The sequence below is a fragment of the Neofelis nebulosa genome, chromosome 18 (assembly GCF_028018385.1).
Source record: "Neofelis nebulosa isolate mNeoNeb1 chromosome 18, mNeoNeb1.pri, whole genome shotgun sequence".
In the NCBI taxonomy this organism is placed as follows: Eukaryota; Metazoa; Chordata; class Mammalia; order Carnivora; family Felidae; genus Neofelis; species Neofelis nebulosa.
Window position 1 is genome coordinate 25200148 of NC_080799.1, and position 7761 is coordinate 25207908.

Below are 7761 nucleotides of genomic sequence, written 5' to 3' on the forward strand. Positions count from 1 at the left end.
CCCTGAGGCTTGGGGAAAGAAACAAGGCGCTCCACAACCTGGTGACCTGCCCGGCGCCCCCCCAAAGCGCTCTTCTAACGCCTCCGTATCCACCTGTACTTACATTCCACAAGTACAGAGCCGCTTCCTTAAAGTGGAAAAAAAGACCAAGAAAAAGACACTTGTTGGTGCCCAGAACCCGGTGGTGGGCCTCACAGGTGTGGGCCGGGATTAAGGAAGAGCTGGGGTGAGGATGACACCCCTCTTTCTGACTTGAGCAACTGCGCAGAACACCATTTACGTGCACAGTAACGAGCGATGGACAGCAGGGACCGAGAGGGAGCCGGCCCCCCACGACAGCATGACGGGCGGGGGGGCAGCAATCACAAGCAAGCATTTTCCAGTAGGAGGTGACCCTAAGGGCAAGTGTCAGAACTGGGAGAGCCAGCTACCCCTCAGCCCTTGGAAAATCTCAGGGGATCTGGTCTGGGGGACAAAGGGGGAGGGAGGAAGGGGGAGACAGGAAGACAGAGACAAAGACAGTCTCCTGACCCATCAGAAGAGACACGCTCACCGATCTCACCCGTTCTCTCTCGGTGCTGCCACGCTCCCCTGCCCGTGTGTAGGGCAGGGCCGGGTAAAAAGCTGTCCGAAGATATTTGGAGGAAACGTTTAGAGCATACCAGAAGATGACTTTTGCTAGGAAATTCCAGAACACCCTCTAAGGATTTTGCTCACACGATATGAAGTTAAGGACACGCTAAAATTCCAGAAGGCCTGGGGAACAAAAGCAAATGCAGGACAGCATACGATCCTATGGCTCGTCTAGGACTTCTGACTTTCTAAAGAGCTTTCCCACTCATCAGCTACTTGCCCTCTTAAGAATGCCGATTAAGGGGTCACCATGGAGGGAAAGCTTCCAAAAGGCACACCTGGAGCTTTTAAGGAACAGACATCTTCTTTCTTGCCTTTGGGAAAGGGGCAACAAATGGCTGTGGGACATGACGCTTCAACTTTTATTCTGGGATTCCCTGAGCCCTTCCGACACTCCACTCCACTCGCCAGTAGCTCCACGTCACGGGAGGCACGGAAGGCAACCGGGACCGTGCATAGCTACCGCAGGGCAGCCGGGGACAACCGTGAGGAAGAGTATCCCGTAGGCTCAAAGGAGATCCAACGTGGCCGACCGCTGCACAGGCTGCCATATTGAGACTGACCCCCTGCGTCCTTGATCCTCTGGCCGTGTGGAAATAGGATTCAAGAGACACCAAGAAGCTGAGGTCCCTTAAAGGGTTTCACTCACCCTTTATTCTTTGTCTGGGGTTGTACTGGCTTTCCTGCACCCTACTCTCACCCGCTGCTTGAAGGTGGGAGCCTTCAACTGTCCCTTCGACTGGTCTTGGGGCCTGACGTCATACAGAACGAGCTCACACACCAGCGGCAGCAGAAAGCCTGTGACCCACAGCCAAGCCTCTGCTGGTGCAGCCAGGGGACCCTCCCAGGTGGAAGGTGCACCAGACAACAAGACTAGCCGACGAGACCTCCCCTCCTCTTTTACAGAAGCACATAGAGCTCAAAAACAGGGCTCAGCGAACTTGCTGTAAACAGCCAGTACTCTAGCCTTTGCAGGCCAGACGGTCTCTGCTGTGACTTCTCCACTCTGCTGCCGTAGGGCTAAAGCAGCCATAGGGAAGATGGAAGGAACTGGGAGTTGGCTGTGTTGCAGTAAAACTTTATTTACCGACATAGGTGGCAGCCTAAATTTGGCCCGTTCAGCTCCTGCTCCAGAGAGCAAACAAGCATCATTTTTCTAAAAAGAAACTTAGGTTTTTGAAAACCCTTTAGACCGATGTCATTATCAAAACGAAAAAACTCCACCAAATTTCTCAGACCCTGCACTATTCTCCTTCCTCACTGCTGACAGATAACCTTTTCCTCGGAAGGGGCACATGAGCTTCAGTGTACCTTGCTCAGAAATAAAAATCTCAGATTTAGTAATGATTAACCCACCTACACGGCGGGGGGAGAGACCAAACCACGGGACCACGTTGAAAAGGGTGTCAAGCCCAAAGGAGGAGTTTCTCCCGTGGCTTCTGTTCACACTGCACACATTCTGCCACTGCATTCTCTTCCAGTTCCTTCCACCACACCGTGGTCTCTGAGGCCCAGAGGCACCGCCGACCTATAGCAAAGAGCCCCCCACCCCCACCCCCCGAGCAGCCGCAGGGCTCTCTGGAGAGAACAAGGAGGGAATCTGGACGTGGACGAACTGCAGTCCGTTGTTTGTTCCATGCTCCAGCGCCACTGGCTGTCCGACCTGGGGACGCCACAAGCTCTCGGAGCCCGCCTTGCCCCGTCTGGGTAACCCACCCCCCACCTGCAGAGCTCTCATGTTCATTCCTGAGGTCATGGATGTGCACGCCCTTCAGAAACGTTAGCTATCTTATCCTGAATGAAGAATGCAGAGGCAACCGGTTAATACTAAGGCTGTGCTGAGGCCACTGATTTCTCGCCTCAGTGAGAGAGAGGCTGGGGGCACCGATGACCAAAGACCTCATCGGGTGAGCTGATGAGGGACAAAATACACACTCAGGTCGCATTAGGCCCACACGCTCTAGTTTATCTTGGTGTACTTCTGCAAGAATCTGGGGAAATGCACGTACCCATGACTGCCACATGACCGACCTGACAGAAGAACCAGAGAGATCTGTACAAACCTACAAAAAAGAAAATGCAATCAGTGAGATCGTTGTAGAGAAAAGGTTTGGTGCTACAAGTCCAGCCCGGAATCAAAGGCCAGGCCCGTGGTCCTGATTCTGCCACTAACTGGACCCATTTCCTCTTCTGTGAGTGAGTGTAATTATACCTGCTCTTGAACCCTAACGAAGGAGGTGAGGGACCAACTCAGAGAATGGAGGGGCACCTGGATGGCTCAGGCAGCTGGGCTCGCACTCTTGATTTCGGCTTGGGTCACGGTCTCATGCTCCGTGGGATAGGCCCCGCATCTAAGCCCCACTTAGGATTCTGTCTCTCTCTCTCTCTCTCTCTCTCAAAATGAATAACTAAACTTAAAAGGGCTTTGTGTCATGTTACCATCACCCAGCCTTGCAAATCTCCAAGCTATACTGAAGACACCGTCACGACGACAGTAAAGTCTTTTGTTGTCGTCAAAACGGCAAATGCATGGGCCCCTGGTCTCAGCTACTCCACTGGCAGGGCTCTCGCACACACGCAGAGAATGTATACAAGCATTTGGATCAAAAGCCCTGTTTGTGACAGCAGGAGCTAAGAAGCAAGGCACATATCTAGGGCCCTGGTGACATCACGTACGTGGCTGACAGTGGTTGCACAGCAGGTGCAAACGGATGGGGACAGGGACGCGAGACAGGCAGTCACCGCATTCCTTTTGAATATATTTCTAACATTTAAAAAAATGTTTATTTACTTATTTTGCGAGAGAGATGGGGGAAGGGCAGAGAGAGAGGGAGAGTGAGAGAGTGACAGAATCCCAAGCAGCCTCTGTGCCGTCAGCACAGAGCCCAATGCGGGTCTGAACCCACAAACAGAGATCATGACCCGAACCGCAATCAAGGGTCGGGTGCTCAACCGACAGAGTCGCCAAGGCGCCCCTGACATTTCTGAACCCGCTGGGAACCTTCACAAAATTAAACAATTGGGGAAACAAGGGGGCGGTATTTTTTAATTTACCTTTAGTCTCCAGAAGGTGGTATCCATCCCAGCCCCAAGATTTAGAATCTCACAGGGACATTCTGTCTTCCCTAGAAATGCCTTTATAAGCTGACGGACGCCATGGACGCGAGCAAAATATCCTGAGAGAGAGACAGAGACAAGCCATGACTCAGTGATGATGGAAATAAGCCTTGCAAAGTTCACACCAGGAGGACAAAACACAACCCTTCTGCCCTTCTTCAGGGGTAGCGGTTTAGGTTATCCATAGACCTTATGGGAGAAGTAAGGACTTTAAAATTCTCTTCCTTTTTTTTTTTTTTTAAAGCCATTTGAACCAACAAAAGCACAATCTATCTAATGGTTGGATCAACTACCTTAAGGAAAACGCAACGCCCCCTAATTCTACATATGAAAGAAAAATATTTTACATCAAAACATGGGATCTAAATGTCCCTCTTAGAAATGTGTCTTTTCGTGGCTAAGTGAGAGCTACTCAGAATTCGGCTGAAACTCAAAATTGGGAGACCCGCTGGAAAGTATTCTGGGGTCAGGAAATGGGGCAGACAAATGTCAAAGCAAAGACAGCCATGTTTCTTAGCGTGCTCCCTTCATCTCCATCCTGTGCGGGGTAGAGCCTGGATGTTTGTAAAACACCACAGGCGGGGTTGGGCGGGGGGCGGTGCACAGGCAAACGGTGCCTAATAAACTGACTTGTTAAGCTCTGGCGTGGGAAGCTGGAACAGAGGAGACAAGAAATAAAAGAGGGTCAAAGGAAGATAAAATTGATCTGGGTTCTAAAGCCCTTCTGCTTACAGTATTACTATTTTAAGAACAAAATTTGAGTGGCATTTATAGACACTCACTGCAATTTGACATAGGGATTTCATGTCTATGGATTCTACTAGTAAATAATTTGAGCTTGTCTTTTTACATGTCTCTTTTGGGTCGCCTGGGTGGCCCAGTCGGTTGGGCGTCTGACTTCGGATCAGGTCATGATCTCAGAGTCTGTGAGTTCGAGCCCCCCGTCGGGCTCTGTGCTGACAGCTCAGAGCCTGAAGCCTGTTTCAGATTCTGTCTCCCTCTCTCTCTGACCCTCCCCTGTTCATGCTGTGTCTCTCTCTCTGTCTCAAATATAAATAAACGTTACATGTCTCTTCCATTTTACTTTTCTAGTAAATCCTTTTTACCGTGGGTTACAGAGTATCATCCACAATGGACTGGACATTGGAAAAATTTTAAAAATGCTTCCCACACGCTGTTTGGGAAGCACTCTCCTACTGTGGGGCCCTAGTCTAGCGATGCCAACCCAGGGAGAGGAAGAAGGAAGGCCGGAGGGCTGACCTGCTGCCCAGGGCCCCCAGCACCCAGGGCACCATGGTGGGGCCCTGCCTCTGCAGCGTCTGTTAGGAAAGTGTCCTCAAGAGCGCGGGAGGGAGGCTTAAGGCCTCTTAGCCAGGCCTCGTCCAATCTTACTGATGCTTGGTTTCACCCTCAGCTCAAAGTAAGTACCATGTCCTTATTCTCAGGAAGCACCACTTTAAAATTTCTTTGCATTTCTTATTGAAACTACCCATAGGATCCATCTTTAGGGCCAAGACGCCCTGCACCCACAGCAACTATCGTCATTTGGCCAATTTCTCAATCTGGCTGAGACTAAGTCACCCTCCTGTCTCAAATCCTTTCACTGCCTTGATAGAAATGACTTGTACAGCCTGACTTTAACAAGGCCAAAAAAAGTCATTCCTTCCATGAACAGACAGTTCACAGTAAAAGATATATAAATGGCTCTTAAACATATAAAATGATCTTGGGGCACCTGGGTGGCTCAGTTGGCTAAGCAAGTGTCCGACTCCTGATTTCAGCTCAGGTCATGATCTCACGGTTCAAGGGTTTGAGCCCCACATCGGGCTCTGTGCTGACAGCATGGAGCCTGCTTGGGATTCTCTCTCTCATTCTCTCATTCTCTCTCCCTCTCTCCCTCTGCCCCTCCCTGCTTGCAAGCAAGTGAACTCTCTCAAAATAAACATTTAAAAAATATATAAAAAAAATAATCCTAATGATCTTCAACTTCACCCAAAAATAAGAGGAATCTAAAATAAAATTACTGTAAGATACCGTTTTTCATGGATCAGATTCACACAGATGAAAAGTTTCATAATACACTGTGTTGGTGAGGATGTTGGGAAATAAGCACTTTCATATACTACCAGAGAGAAGGAACACTGCAACTCTCATGTTAAGAATGAATCCCTATGTTACACTGCTGGCTTTGAAATGGAGAAGGGGTCATCTTCCATGGAATGTAGGTGGTTTCCAGAAGGTAGACAAGAAAAGGAAATAGACTCTCCCCTATGGTCTCCAAAAGAAACGGCCCTGATGACACTTTGATGTTAGCCTAGTAAGACCCATGTTTGACTTCTGACCTTCAGAACTGTAAGATAATAAATTTGTATTGTTTAAAAAAAAAAACGAATGAATCCCTAAAACCCCAGGCCTCTCAGCTGATGAGGGAATAGTGAGGAGGGAGGGGGTCACTTGCCTCTGTTAATTTCGGGGGCCTTCCTCTCCTTAGACAGTCTTACAAAATGCTGGGTATAAGGGTCATGCGAGTAGCCAATGTTTACTGCAAACCTGGAAGGGATAAAAAGGAGGCAGGTGAGTAGACGTCAGTAGATTCAGGCTCTCAGGAACCAGGTCAAGGAGGAAAACCATCTACTTCACAAGGCCAACACACTCCCATTTAGCACTCCGTTACAAATGTAAACAGACTCAGCCATCCGCCGAGTGCTCACTTACACTCCTCTCACCCTTCCCACGGCGGCCATGTGTCACCTCTCTTTATTCTGACTGCTAATTCCTTTCCCAGGACCTGGAGAGCATATAACCTCACCTCATACCTCACCCAGAAGACGTGCAACCGTTTATTCACTCGGCAAACTCACTGGCCAGAACTATTCAGACAACCCTACTCAACCAGAAGTTCTGGGTCCACAGGAAAGATCTAGAATTGTTTTGTAAAACTCGATATGACTTCCTAAGTATTTCCCCCAGCTCTGTCATTTCACGTCCCTTAGGGAGTAAAAGGAAAAACCAGGAACAAATAAACAGAACAGCTACAACCTAGAAAATGCCGTTGTAGCTTACCCTCTCTGGCATGCACTACAACCTGGAAAATGCTACAGTAACCTAACCTCTCCCCAGGCCACACGACAGGGAATCAAAGTTCTAGTGTTCTAAGCCAGGGATCTGAAACCCCAATGACCACTTAAGGTCTGCTGGCAACCATGAGTGGAACCAGCCTTCGGACAAGGACATGTAATGGAAGAAACCTGGATCCTTAAGGCCGAGCCACTGTGGGCCTGCACCCCGCTCTACCTCTCAACAGACATTTTGAGAGTTTCTAAATGTCTTTATCGCTTAAACCAAACGGAGTCAGGCTTCTGTTACCTGCTACACCCTGAAGCATCCTAAGTGATATCCTGAGTGTATGAGCTCATTTCCGTGTGATGAACAAGCTGAGGGGGAAGGGATGAGTGACTGTTACCCAGCTAGAGTCTGAGCTCCCAGAGGCAGATATGAGATCTTCTCCTTACGTCCACTGACAAGGCTTACCGCTGCCTTGACTGTGGTCGCTGCTAATCCTGTACAAACCTATCCCCCCCAGTCTCTCTCATGTCCACGTTCACACATCCGCACGAGCGCGCACACACACACACACACACACACACACACAAGGAAGCACATACTTTTGGCTTCTCGAGGCAGCAAGTCAGCACGGAAATGCACAAAGTACTCATTAAGGGACACGATTTGCTACGGGCCCAGACTGTCCAAGTTTTACAAGGGTGAACAGGCTCAGCTGTCTAAAACGGTGCTTTTCAAACGATGAATCATGACCCATCCGTATAATAAAATCAGTGTAGTAGTTTGCAAGTCTCCATCTGTGAAAATGCAGTCGAATAGAGTGAAGTAGACAATATCAGTATGCATTCCACACTGTAAGAGTTAAGATGGTTTTGTGAAGCTTTAGTTGAAGTGGGTGTTTGGGGTAAAATGCAATGAAAGGTCTGTTCTCCGAACACACAAAATAGA